General features: G+C 42.1%; 1 protein-coding gene and 2 pseudogenes across 4 annotated transcripts in view; 2 read left to right on the top strand and 1 right to left on the bottom strand.

Moving 5' to 3' along the window:
- GPC3 (glypican 3) overlaps positions 1–13,679 on the top strand; it is a 465,274-nt gene that overhangs the window by 143,934 nt on the left and 307,661 nt on the right. The gene's annotated exons all lie outside the window — the stretch shown is intronic.
- On the bottom strand, positions 528–5,392 carry LOC128930713 (keratin, type II cytoskeletal 8 pseudogene; annotated as a pseudogene). Its single transcript, XR_013531732.1, has one exon. The product of XR_013531732.1 is annotated as a keratin, type II cytoskeletal 8 pseudogene (transcript).
- On the top strand, positions 8,088–12,538 carry LOC128930712 (26S proteasome regulatory subunit 4 pseudogene; annotated as a pseudogene). Its single transcript, XR_013531621.1, has one exon. The product of XR_013531621.1 is annotated as a 26S proteasome regulatory subunit 4 pseudogene (transcript).

Below are 13,679 nucleotides of genomic sequence, written 5' to 3'. Positions count from 1 at the left end.
TTCCTGAATAATGAAAATTGCGGTAGGGAAAGAAATCTTCAAGCAGGAATCAGTGTTTTAAGCATTTGTTTTTCTTTTAAAAAAAGAGATCTGTGCCCATTGTGAAGTAAGAGAGCATAAAATATACCCTTTGGCAAGAGAAATAAAAATACTCCTCACTACAGATGGCAAACTGTAGACAAATGCCCTGTATGTGGTATCATGTGTAATTATGTCATTTCATCTTGAAACATTTTATAGGTTTGCCTTGCTGGATGTCTGTTGTCTTAATCTTGTCTCATACGCATATACTCAGTTGTATGTATGTATACATATAATTTGATTAGATAAATCCATCTAAATCAACTACTCTTGACTTTTTCTTTACTATGTGGCTGGAGGGGTCACATACTTGAGATTTCAAAATAAAGAACACTTAAGGTATCAGTGGGAAAAAAGTCTTAGGGAAAAAAATCTATTATCTGTTAGTTCCTGTAAGGAAAAGTTCAGGTAATGGAAGATTCAGAGTGAATTCTATAAACAAAGCTGGTTTAGGTGATGAAGTTTCATTTGATACAATGACACCAAAGCTTGTTGTAGCAAATCTTAGAATTCCTCTAGAACTCACAGGCACAAAAACAATATAGCATGCTTTTATTAGTACTGATTAAACTGCAAATATAAGCAATTCTGGTGGCAGTTAGAAAGCACAATGTAAAGAAAATAAGAGGAACTACTTTTTTTTAGGATTTCAGAAGGAAGGCAGTTTTACAGAACTGAGTGAATTCTGCCTTTTCATGTTGGACATCATTCTGGTTCTCATCCAGACTAGTTCACTAGTTCAGTATAATAAATTTATAATGACTGTGAAACCAAACCATTCCTTCAGGTCTTTGGAGAGAAATATGAAAAGAGTAGTGGGGAATACTAATATGTACTTTCATTAGCTGTGTCATGTATAAAGGAGGTAAATATTAGAGTATTCATCATTCACTTCAGAAGGTTGCCATTAGAAAATGAAACTGGCAAGAAGTCTTCAGCAACTCCCAAAAGAAAAGTTATGTTTTTGAGGTCCAGTGTATCACTGGAGTGGGAGGAGGATTATTTCCATATGTGTCAGGGTTAGTTTGTATTTGAAGTTATTTAAAAAGAAAGCAGTTGAACCTCATTAATTCAGTATTCTGTTAATTTGTAAACAAGATTCCCTGAGGGAGCTTTTAAACTGCTTAAAAGAGCAAACTTTTCAACCACTTTAGAGGTAGAGCCTGGTGTACTAATTTCAAACAGTTATTTGCAAGTGAAGCAAACATCCTCTCTGGGCAACATTTTGTTCACTTTGCTCTAGCTGTGGTATGCACAGTAATCCTTTCCTAAGTCTGAATTCCTTTAATCAAAACTATAGACTAGGCGGACTTACACTCATGTACTTTTTTCCCCACCATCACCTCAAGAATTTTGGGTCAAGATTATACAAACCTCCACTCACTCCAAGTTTTGAATTTGGGAGCATTATCAAGGTTCCCAAAATCAAACACCTGGATGGAGGATTGCTAAATGAAAAAATGTCTCTTAATATTTTATTTCTAACATGAAAAAGTGAATTTGCAAGGATCTCATTATAACTGTGAGAGAGGAAGACCCTGGGAAGTTTGTAATCAGCAGATTATAGTCAATGAAAGTTAATTCTACAGCATCCTTTAGCGCTCATTTGCCAAACACAATTGATATTCTTTTTACTTAATGTGCTGTTTTTGTTGTTTTATTTGGATGAGCATTAACAAATATATCTGAGTTCTCTTAGGGTCACTTGTAACCACAGTCTCCTAAACTCCAGGGAATGTGGCATTGTTCAGCTCGAGAGAGAATTCTGAGGGAGCCCAAGGCCTTAGGTACTTATGTTTAGCTACTGGGACTCACTTTGATCCCAGAACACTGGGAACTTTTTCTGAGTGTCTGAGGAGTGGACTTTCTCTTTCTAGTTCTATTCTATTATTCTTGCTTGAAGGCTAAACTTTTCCTAAATTCCCCTCATATTTGATGAAAGAAAAGCTTTCACTCAAACCCCCATTTTCTATCCTCAGCCAGCCACATTGTTACCTCAAGCCTAATTCTCATTATTTTGAGTCAGCAGGGCTCGACTAGTTTGCAGCTATGCGCTCTCCATACTTTATTTTACACTTTTGTCCAATTCCTCACAGTTTTCAGCTCCTTTCAGGCCGGACTTCCCCTTTCATTTCATCTGATCTATTTTAAGTGTCATTTGTGTTTCTCCTGACCAACACCTTATGTATTCCAAATTAGCATATACAAGAAAGTTGTTTGTCTAAACTTGGAAGGTTGCTTCCTACTCCCACCAAGGAGGACTCTGAGGGGAGTGCAAAAAGGGAAGTTTTTATTTCTGTTCCTTGCGCTGTTACCTACAACCTCCCTGTCTTCTAAAGTGGGACCCTCAGGCTTTGGCCCTGGATTAAGCATTTTTTCTATAGCTTCCACCAGCTGCCAACTGCTGAGTTTTTACTCTTTTTCTACAGGGAAGATATTTTTGAAGTAAACATTGGTAGGGGCATGTGGTCTAAAAATGGGACCAAATATTTAAAATCAGAATTTTTCCTTATATGCGGTTATTCTTGTAACTTATCTATATCTTTACTCTGCTTTCTAGAATCTTCACTGTAGGTAACAGCAGAGGGTTAGGGGATGTGGGGAGAGTGAGAGTGTTTTGTGAAACAAGTTTTGCCTCCCCTACAATGTGAAGAATAAGTTCTGGTTTATTCTTTTGTTTACCTTTCTTCTTTTTTCTTGAAAGCAAAACGGATTTGCCAAATAAGGTTTTACAAATAACTATACTCAGCCTCTCATTGATCTAGGGCCCCTATACAAACAGGCCTGGAGTTGTATGGCTGGTGACCTCCTGCTTTTTCTTATGAAGAATAAGTACAATCTACCTCACTAGGGACTGTCCAGTCATGTGTTTTCTTTCCAACTCTGTTAAAGTGTGATTGAATGTGTATGTTTAAGTGTACAGTGTAATCATTTGATACCCATTGTGAAATGATGATAATCAAGCTAATTAACACAACAATCACCTCAACTAGTTACCATCTGTGTGTGTGTGGTGGGAACACTTAAGATCTACTCTCTTCGTAAATTTCAAGTATACAGTTTTATTAACGTAGTCTCTATGCTGTACATTAGATCCCCGGAACTTATTCATCTTATAACTGAAAGTTTGTACCCTTTGACTAGCTATTCCTCATTCCTCCTGCCTCACACCTCCTTTTCTCCCTTCACGGAGTCATGTTTTGAAGACTCTACTGGCCTTAGCTGCCATGGTTAACTTGTCTTTCCTCACAGGTATATTCTGCTAGCCATATTTTCTCTTTCAGAAGACATGTTGATTACTCTTTTTGTTTTCTTGGGATGATTGTCTTCTGTGAGATCTATTATGTAAGACTTTATCTCTTGCTAAAAGGCTATATAAGCTAAGGAAAGATTCCTGGCAACAGCTATGTAACAAAGGACAGGAGGAAAAATGTGCAATGAAATATATTAAAAATGACTGTGGAAGACATTTTTTGGTATCAGGAAATGCATAGTTACATAGTTGCCACAAAAGCTTTCCAGATTTTTATTTATTTATTTATTTATTTTTTTGAGCTAGCTGAGATTTTATTTTGGACCAAAAAAAAAAAAAAAGCAATTGAATTGTTTTGCAGCTGGAGGCATGAGTAAGGGGGGTCCCCAGGAAGTAAACTCCCCACCAGTGGGCTGAGGGCTAGGGCTGAGCATCAGGTGGGTCTCCTGTTCCCTGAGCTCCCCTGCACAGCAACCTCCCTCCTGGGCTCTGGGGCAGCCTCAGGAGGGGCAGGCTGGGAGGGGCTGTTGCAGCTGTTCACTTGGGCAGGACATCAGAGGACTCGGACACCAGCCTCCCATCACGGGTCTCAGTCTTCTTCACAACCACAGCCTTGGTGGAGCTGGTGTGGCTGATGGAGCTGGAGCCCATGACAGAGCCAGAGCTGGAGCCCAGGCCATAGCTGAGGCCGGGGCTTGTGAGGCCCCCATAGGCAGAGCTCAGACCACCTGCATAGCCGCTGGTGGTCTTCGTGTGGATACTCATGTTCTGCATCCCGGACTCCAGCCGGCTCTCCTCGCCCTCCAGTAGCTTGCGGTAGGTGGCGATCTCGATGTCCAGGGCCAGTTTGACATTCATCAGCTCCTGGTACTCACGCAGCTGCTTTGCCATGTCCTGCTTGGCCCGCTGCAGGGCGGCCTCCAGCTCCTTCTGCTTGTCATGAGCATCCTTGAGTGCCTGATCCCTGCGCTGCTGAGCATCTACAATTGCGGCGTCCAGGGAAGCCCTCTGGCCTTTGAGGCCCTCGATCTCAGCCTGGAGCCGGCTGATGTTCCGGTTCATCTCGGAGATCTCAGTCTTCGTACGCCGCAGGTCATTCCCGTGCTTCCCAGCCAGCATCTGCAACTCCTCATACTTGATCTGGTATATGCTCTCCGCCTCAGCCTGGCTGCGGTTGGCGATCTCCTCGTACTGCGCCTTGACCTCGGCAATGATGCCATCCATGTCCAGAGAGCGGCTGTTGTGCATGGACAGCACCACAGACGTGTCGGAGATCTGGGACTGCAGCTCCCGGATCTCCTCTTCATACAGCTGCCTGAGGAAGTTGATCTCGTCAGTCAGTCCTTCCAGGCGAGACTCCAGCTCTACCTTGTTCATGTAAGCTTCATCCACATCCTTCTTGATGAGGACAAATTCATTCTCCATCTCTGTACGCTTATTGATCTCTTCCTCATACTTGTTCTTGAAGTCCTCCACCAGCCCCTGCATGTTGCCAAGCTCCGCCTCCAGCTTCAGCTTCTCCTGGCGCAGAGTCTCCAGCTGCCGCGTCAGGTTGTTGATGTAGTTCTCAAACATGTTGTCCATGTTGCTCCTAGCCATTTTCTGCTGCTGCAGGAGGCTCCACTTGGTCTCCAGCATCTTGTTCTGCTGCTCCAGGAACCACACCTTGTCGATGAAGGAAGCAAACTTGTTGTTGAGGGTCTTGATCTGCTCCTTCTCCTGGGTACGCACGGCCTGGATGTTGGGGTCCACATCCACCTTAATGGGGTTCAGCAGGCTCTGGTTGATGGTGACGGCGGTGATGCCTCCCATGCCTATGCCGCTGGCCCCAAAATAGCCTGCACCCAGGCCATCCCGGAAGCCACTACTGCTCACTCGGGAGAAGCTCAAGCGGCCACTGGGCCCACTCGTTAAGGAGCGGCTGCTGAAGGCCCCAGGGCCAGAGGTGGACACCTTGTAGGACTTATGGGTCACCCTGGTGGACATGGTGGAGGCAGGAGTGGAGGCAGGCGAGCTGAACTAGGGAGAGATTCCAGAAGGAGCGGAGAAGCTGCTTCTGTCCAGATTTTTAAATCATTGTCTAGATTCCTGAGACGTAACTATTTGTATAGTTATCTATTGCTGCATAACACATCATCCCAAAACTCATTTGCTTAAAACAGCAATAATAATTTATTATCTCTTATGGTCTCTGTGGGTTATGAATTTGGGAATGGCTGGCTAGGTTGGATGATTCGTGCTGGAGGTCTCTAATGGGGTTGTGTGTTAGGCTGTTCTTGCATTGCTATAAAGAAATATCTAAGACTGGACAATTTATAAAGAAGAGAGGTTTGATTGAATCATGGTTCTACAAGCTGTACAGGAAGCATGCTTCCAGGATCTGCTTCTGGTGAGGACTTCAGGATGCTTCCAATTATGGCAGCAGGTGAAGGAGGAACAATTGCATCACACAGCAAAAGTGGGAGCAAGAGAGAGGTAGAGGTGTCAGGCCCTTTTGAACAACCAGATCTCACCTGAATTAATTGAGTGACAACTCACTTATAACCAAGGAGATGGTGCTAAACCATTCATGAGGGACCCGTCCCCACGACCCAATCACCTCCCACCAGGCCCCACCTCCAACATTGGGAATCACATTTCAACATGAGATTTGGAGGGGACACACTTCCAAACCATATCAGGTTGCGATCTAATCTTGGCTGGGGCTGTAGTCATATGAAGGCTTGTCCGGGGCTGGAAGACCTGTTTCCCAGTGACTCACTAACATGGCTGGCAGGTTGGAGCTGACTGTAGGTGGTGGCTCTCAGTTCCTCTCCTTGTGGGTTTCTACCTAAGGTGTTCTGTAATAACCATCCTGGCAACCGGTTTTTCCCAGAGCAAGCAATCCAAGAGACCAAGATGGAAGCTAAAATGCCATTTTTGGCCTATACTTGGAAGTCACACATCACCACTACCGCAGTGTTTTATTGACCATGCAGGGCTAAGCCTGATTCATTGTGGAAGGAGACTATCCAAGGTCAAGAATATCAGAAGGTGTGCATTATTGGGAACCATCTTGGAAGCTGGCTATCGCACCATCCATATGAATGAGGAAAAAATGTTCTGAGTATTAAAAAAATAGTAATAATAACAATAACAGAAGTTGCTACATTATGGCTTAATAGTTTCTGTATAGAAACCCCTGTTGTAATTTCTGGGCTGGCATGTGCTCCTGGCCCTATTCTTTCCTCCTTGCCATATTTTGTCTATGACTTTAATAAAGCTCTTTCTTCAGTCTGCCCTTTCAACATGTTTCCTCAGGGGCTTATCTTTATCTTTAGCTCTTTATCCTCACTGTATATGCTTTACCTGGGTGACATCAAGGACATTGTATTAGGGTTCTCTTAGAGGGACAGAACTTATAGGATACTATATATATATATATATATATATATATATATATATATATATATATATTCAATGAAGCTGATTAGATTGTGTCCACCAGATATCTATATCTATATATCCTATAATGTAATATATATGTCTCTTAGAGGGACAGAACTAATAGGATATAATATATATACTACAATGTTATATATATATATACACACACACACACACTACAATGTAATATATATATATGGGGCATTTAAAAATTTTTAATTTAATTTTTTTTTGAGATGGAGTCTCACTCTGTCACCCAGGTTGGAGTGCAATGGCACAGTCTTTGCTCACTGCAACCTCCATCTCCTAGGTTCAAGCGATTCTCCTTGCCTCAGCCTCCTGAGTAGCTGAGACTACAGGCGCCTGTCACCATGCCCAGCTAATTTTTGTATTTTTAGTAGAAACAGGGTTTTGCCATGTTGGCCAGGCTGGTCCCAAACTCCTGACCTCAGGTGATCCACCCACCTCGGCCTCCCAAACTGCTGGGATTACAAGTGTGAGCCACTGTGCCTGGCAGGGAGTTTATTAAATAATAACCTACATGACACAAGGTCCCACAATAGGCTGCCTGCAAACTGAGGAGCAAGGAGAGCCACACTCCGAGTCCCAAAACTGGAGAACTTGGCGCCTGATGTTCGAGGGCGGGAAGCATCCAGCACAGGAGAAAGATGTAGACTGGGAGGCAAGGTCCATCTCTCCTTTTCATGTTTTTCTGCCTGCATTATATTCAATGGAAGCTGATTAGATTGTGTCCACCAGATTAAAGGTGGATCTGCCGTCCCCAGCCCACTGGCTCAAATGTCAATCTCTTTTGGCAACACCCACACAGACACACCTAGGATTAATACTTTGTATCCCTCAATCCAATCAAATTGATACTCAGTGTTAACCGTTACAGGTGCCCACTGCTGAGGTCTCACATCCGTATTTTCTGCCTAAACTTCTTTTGTTTGAGGCACCTATCTCTAAAACGTATTGCAAATTGACCATTTTCAAATTCTAACTGCTCACTTTTCTCTCTAAGCCTACTCTTCCTGTACCCCCTTTCTGATATCTGACGTGAAGCTGACATTGGAGTGTTTGTTGAATGAATCTTTCATGCATTGTAACATCTCTAATTATAGGCATCTTTATGCTTTTCAGTGTGGGTGAATACGACACTGGCAAAAATAAGTTATAAGAAAGCTTTGGGGCCGGGCATGGTGGCTCACATCTGTCATCCTAGCAATTTGGGAGGCCAAGACAGGAGGATTGCTTGAGCCAAGGGGTTTGAGACCAAGCCTGGGCAACATAGGGAGACCCCATGTCTACAAAAAAATTTTTTTAATTAGCTAGGTGTGGTGGTGCTATTAGGTCCCAGCTACGCAAGAGGCTGAGGTGGGCAGATCACTTGGGGCTGGGAGGTTGAGCATGTAGTGGGCCATGAATGTGCCACTACACTCCAGCCTAGGTGACAGAACAAGACCCTTTCTCAAAAATGAAAAAAATAAAACTTTGACAGAAGAATGTTTTTAAAATATAGGCAATACATTAGGGATAAATGGACAAAAGTAAACATATACATAGATATAATATTTATGGCTTGTTGCAAACACTTATTTATGAACCAGAAAAGACGCCTGATGGTCATTGTCATCAACTATTCCTTGAAGTCTCAATGCCCAATACTGCCATAAGGGGTTCGTAATCCGAGGTATCATCAGGATAGAAACAAAGCTCTACCTTTTCAAAAATTCTTTTATTGGGTATTCTTCAAATGTGGCCTTTTAAACCACCTCTTGCTCCAACCCCAGCATAACTCCAGCTTTCTCCTTTGACCTACGCTGTCTATATAATGCACTGGTTCTGAGAAGCTTAGACTAAAACTTTTGTCAAAGAATGGGAAAAGAGTGGTGATGATGATGAGAATGATGATAGTTGACATCTATGAATTTTCTTCTATGTACCAAATAATGTGCTAAGTGGGCTGTATGCATTATCTCATTTAATTATCACAACAACCCCACAGGATAGGTACTATTATCTTTAACCCCGTTTTAGAGATGCAGCAACTGAGGCTCCCAAGATCACACAGTGAATAAGTGATGCATTCAGGTTGAGATTGAAACCTGTCTGACTCAAACTCTCTTTGTAATTCCCTCTAAGCCCCCTCCTCTAACCTCAATTACCTTAATAGTGCTGTATGCCTTCTTAGAGGATGTAATACTGCCTAAAGTCACTGACAGGGAACTCCAAGGGTCATACATATAGCCTGTAAACTTATATGTAAGATATAAGACACTATAGCTTCTGTTATTACTTTAGTGTCCTCTCTAAGTTGAAACTCTCGACAGCTCAGTGAAGTATCTATAAAGGATATTATCACCACTTAGGGGAAAATAGTGACTCAAGCAGCTAAGTGACTTGTCAGAAATCACCCAGTTAAGCTTGTGATAGAGCTGGAACTAGAATCTAGACCTCCTAACACCTAGTTCCTTTTTTTTTTTCTATTTTAGTGTTCAAGGTTATGAGTGTAGAGCCACATTTCTAATTATCATTAGCCAGAAGATACACATGACTGTTCTGAGATATCGTAAATGATACAGATTTTTATAACTGGGGAGAAGAAAGGGCAAAAACCAGTCATGTGCTTGAGAATTACCCTATCAGTGTGGATGACTCATTTGCTTTCACCCAAGCGTCCTCTTGAGTACTTTAAATTTTTCTCCCTTTAGTTTTATTGAGGTATAATTTGGCTCAAAAAATTATATATATTTAAGGTGTACAGCATGGTGATTTGATATATGTATACACTATGAAATGATTACCACAATCAAGCTAATTAAGACATCCAACTTGTTTAAAATAAGTTTACCAAGATACCCAGACCCCACTGATAAAAGTCCTGGGTCTCTAATGCTTTCTGTGGTGGAAAACAACCACTCTGCGTGGTTCGAGACTCTCAGGTGCTCTCCGGCCTTAAAAAAAAAAAAAAAAGTCCTGGGTCTCCCTGCAAGGTATGCTTTAATACAACTTCTTCCCAGAAGGGGGAGCCAAAAATGCTTTGGGGGCTAGGAGATGAAAAACACTAACAGGTTCTGAAACTCCTGCTTCCTTTCTGGTTTCTTTTGCCAGTAAGGCCCTCCCAGCGGTCTTCAGAAAGGAAAAGCAGATGGTGTTGATGCTGATGGTAGTGTTTTTGTATATGCACATGGGATGGAGGTAGGGGACTTTCATCTGAAGAAACTTGATCCTGAGAGATAAAGTCCTTCTGAGCAATCAGTCAGCTCTGTGTACTCATCACCTGTTTCTTTCTCCTGCTGGAACTTTGTCCTGAAAAGCTGCCTTCTTTTGCCACTGTGTGGGGGAATTGGATCAGCTGCCTGTTGAAGCCTGCTCCCTTAACACTGGGTCAATAATCTTGCCCAATCAGCCCATTGGAGCTGCTTCTGTCACCTCCCACTAAGGGTGTTAAAGAGGACCTGGTAAAAAGACTTCTACTGCTTTCTTCACAGAAGGTGGGTAGATGTTGGGGGAGAAAAATCCCACGTGATTATGGCCTTTAGCACTGCTTTAACCTTGGTAGTACCAATATTTCAGTTAGGCCAGGAGCAAGAAGGGTTGCTGTGGCTTTGACAGATAAAGCAAACTTCTGAATTCACATTTGAAGAAGAAATTTGGCCCCAAACCAGTAGTATGTATAAGGGATGGGGAAATTCAGGCTTATTCAGAATGTAAAAATTAATTAAACTATTGTTTTAATTGATACCCTGCAGATCTTTTTTCTATCAGAAATATTTAAGAAATTTACATGTGATAATAACTTTCAAACACGATATTTCCAAATGTCAAGTTAATGTGCTCAGGGAGCAAAAAGACTCAAGCACTCAGTATGAGGCTCACGTCACATCTGTTTCCGCAAGTACTTTTGGGACCCTTTGAGGCAAAGACAGTGGGGGACCTTGACTTATTTGTAAGACATGGAAGAGAGGATGGAAACATCCCTTTCATCTCCCTTCATCTTTATAAATGGAGATAAGGATTGGTTGGCATAGTCTAGTATATCAGGAAAAAATAAATTATGAGTCATTTTAATTGCAGAAATAACAATATTCATAAATGAAAAATGGGGTTATGTTTTAGAATGAGAGAAGTAGGCTATTAAAATGACATATTTTGAATAATATAACTTCCCAGAAAGATGTAATTACTGATTTTTTTTAAAGAGTAAAGCAATAATCTAGCAATTCTCAAAATCCATTCAGTTTTCTATAGACATTTAAGAATTACTGTTTGTTTTTTGGAGTGGAAGTAACATCTTTTGCAGTTAGTTTTTGGAACATGGCCACTGCTGAATAAAGAGTTCCAGTCGTGCATTATATTTCTTTTGTATAATTGCACTAAGAGAATACATTGGCATATTGTATAGTTTATAATGAGCTGGAAATAAAAATGAAAAAGGGGTGGCCAAGGCAAGATGGGTCAAAGTCAGAGTGGTGGTCACGGTCCAGGAGGTGGCAAGGATGACAAGGACAAGAAAAAGAAATATGAACCTCCTGTACCAACTAGAGTGGGGAAAAAGAAGAAGAAAACAAAGGGACCAGATGTTGCCAGCAAATTGCCACTGGTGACACCTCACACTCAGTGCCGGTTAAAATTATTGAAGTTAGAGAGAATTAAAGACTATCTTACCATGGAGAAAGAATTCATTAGAAATCGGGAACAAATGAAACCATTAGAAGAAAAGCAAGAGGAGAAAAGATCAAAAGTGGATTAAATGCCGGGCACCCTGATGTCAGTAGGAATCTTGGAAGAGATCATCGATGACAGTCATGCCATCGTGCCTACATCTGTGGGCTCAGAACACTATGTCAGCATTTTGTCATTTGTAGACAAGGATCTGCTGGAACCTGGCTGCTCAATCCTGCTCAATCACAAGGTGCATGTCGTGACAGGGGTGCTGATGGATGACACGGATCCCCTGGTCACAGTGATGAAGGTGGAAAAGGCCCCCCAGGAGACCTATGCTGATACTAGGGGCTTGGACAACCAAATTCAGGAAATTAAGGAATCTGTGGAGATTCCTCTCACCCACCCTGAATATTATGAAGAGATGGGTATGAAGCCTCCTAAGGGGGTCATTCTCCATGGTCCACCTGGCACAGGTAAAACCTTGTTAGCCAGAGCAGTAGCAAACCAAACCTCAGCCACTTTCTTGAGAGTGGTTGGCTCTGAACTTATTCAGAAGTACCTAGATGATGGGCCCAAACTCGTATGGGAACTGTTTCGAGTTGCTGAAGAGCATGCACCGTCCATCCTGTTTACTGATGAAATTGACGCCATTGGGACAAAAAGATATGACTCGAATTCTGGTGGTGAGAGAGAAATTCAGTGAACAATGTTAGAACTGTCGAACCAGTTGGATGGATTTGATTCCAGGGGAGATGTGAAAGTTATCATGGCCACAAACCAAATAGAAGCTTTGGATCCAGCACTTAACAGACCAGGCCGCATTGACAGGAAGATCAAGCTCCCCCTGCCCGATGGAAAGACTAAGAAGCGCATCTTTCAGATTCACACAAGGAGGATGACGCTGGCCGATGATGTAACTGTGGACGACTTGATCGTGACTAAAGATGACCTCTCTGGTGCTGACATCAAGGCAATCTGTACAGAAGCTGGTCTGATGACTTTAAGAGAACGCAGAATGAAAGTAACAAATGAAGACTTCAAAAAAATCTAAAAAGAAATGTTCTTTATAAGAAACAGGAAGGCACCTCTAAGTGGCTCTATCTCTAGTGAACCACAGCTACTATCAGGAAAATGGGAGATTTCTCTATCCCTGAAAGGGATGAGGTTGGGGGAGTTGCCCAGAGGAATCCCTGTTCCCATTGGTTTTTATTAGCAAAACATCCTGTGTCTGTTGGAGTACAATGTGTGTGCCCATTGGGTGGCCTTCGTCTGTCAGTCACTGTGGAGCAGTCTGCTTCTCAATAAAGTGTGCTTTTCAATAAAGTGTACTTTTCACACACACACACACACACACACACACACACACACAAAGAAAAAAGAAAAAGGTACCACCAACCCTCAACAATGAATTAGTTATTCTGAATATTTTATTTTTCTAACAATGATGCTATGTAAATTGAACAAAATGTCAAAAAATGCTTGTTGGTATTTGGTCTGAGAGTTAAACTAAAGTGAGGTACAGAACTGATCAGTGGTGACTGATTTCTTGGTTTTTATAAGGAGTTCCTTCACAGGGCAGTTTAACTTCTGCCTAAACCTGCCTTCGAACATGTTGCATTAGGTGTTCTTTTATCCGTCTATTAGGTGGATAAACCTGTTCTTTGATCACTATTACTCCCAATCAGGCACTGAGGAGGTTCTGTGACCCTGAGGCCCCAGTTGCAATTAAAGTCGTTAATAATAATTGTCAAAAACATATGTGGTTATTACACAAGAATGCTTATCTTGAGCTACTAGCAATCCTTTAACCTTTAGGCTGTAGGTTCCTTACTTTCTCTCTAATTCCTCCCATGTATTTCATATGACTCCAGTCAGAAATTATAGTCTGTTAAAAACTGTGAAGGGTCTGGGATTTTTTGACATACTTGCAAGCCAGTAAGTTAGCTAAGACAGTTTCTTGGTTGCTGGCAGGAGGTACAAGACTCTTGGATCAGAGTCTACTACTCACAACAGTAGCAGTAGCCAACGTTTCAGCATCTTCTCTGAGCCTTGGTACCCACAAGATGATGTGAAGAGGGCCACATGACATCTGCTCACTCAGTGGGTTGCATTATAGAAGAGGAACCCCAAGCTTAGGGGGCTCAAATCTTTTATAACAGGCAGTAAGCATGCCAGCCCTTTGCTCCAGAGAGGGACATTAAATGTATTATACTGCCCAGTAGTCATCTATATCTTCAAGGGCTGTAAG

This window comes from Callithrix jacchus, chromosome X (genome assembly GCF_049354715.1).
Source record: "Callithrix jacchus isolate 240 chromosome X, calJac240_pri, whole genome shotgun sequence".
Taxonomy (NCBI): domain Eukaryota; kingdom Metazoa; phylum Chordata; class Mammalia; order Primates; family Cebidae; genus Callithrix; species Callithrix jacchus.
Note: the sequence above shows the minus strand (reverse complement) of the source record. Positions and strands in the feature narration are given on the sequence as shown.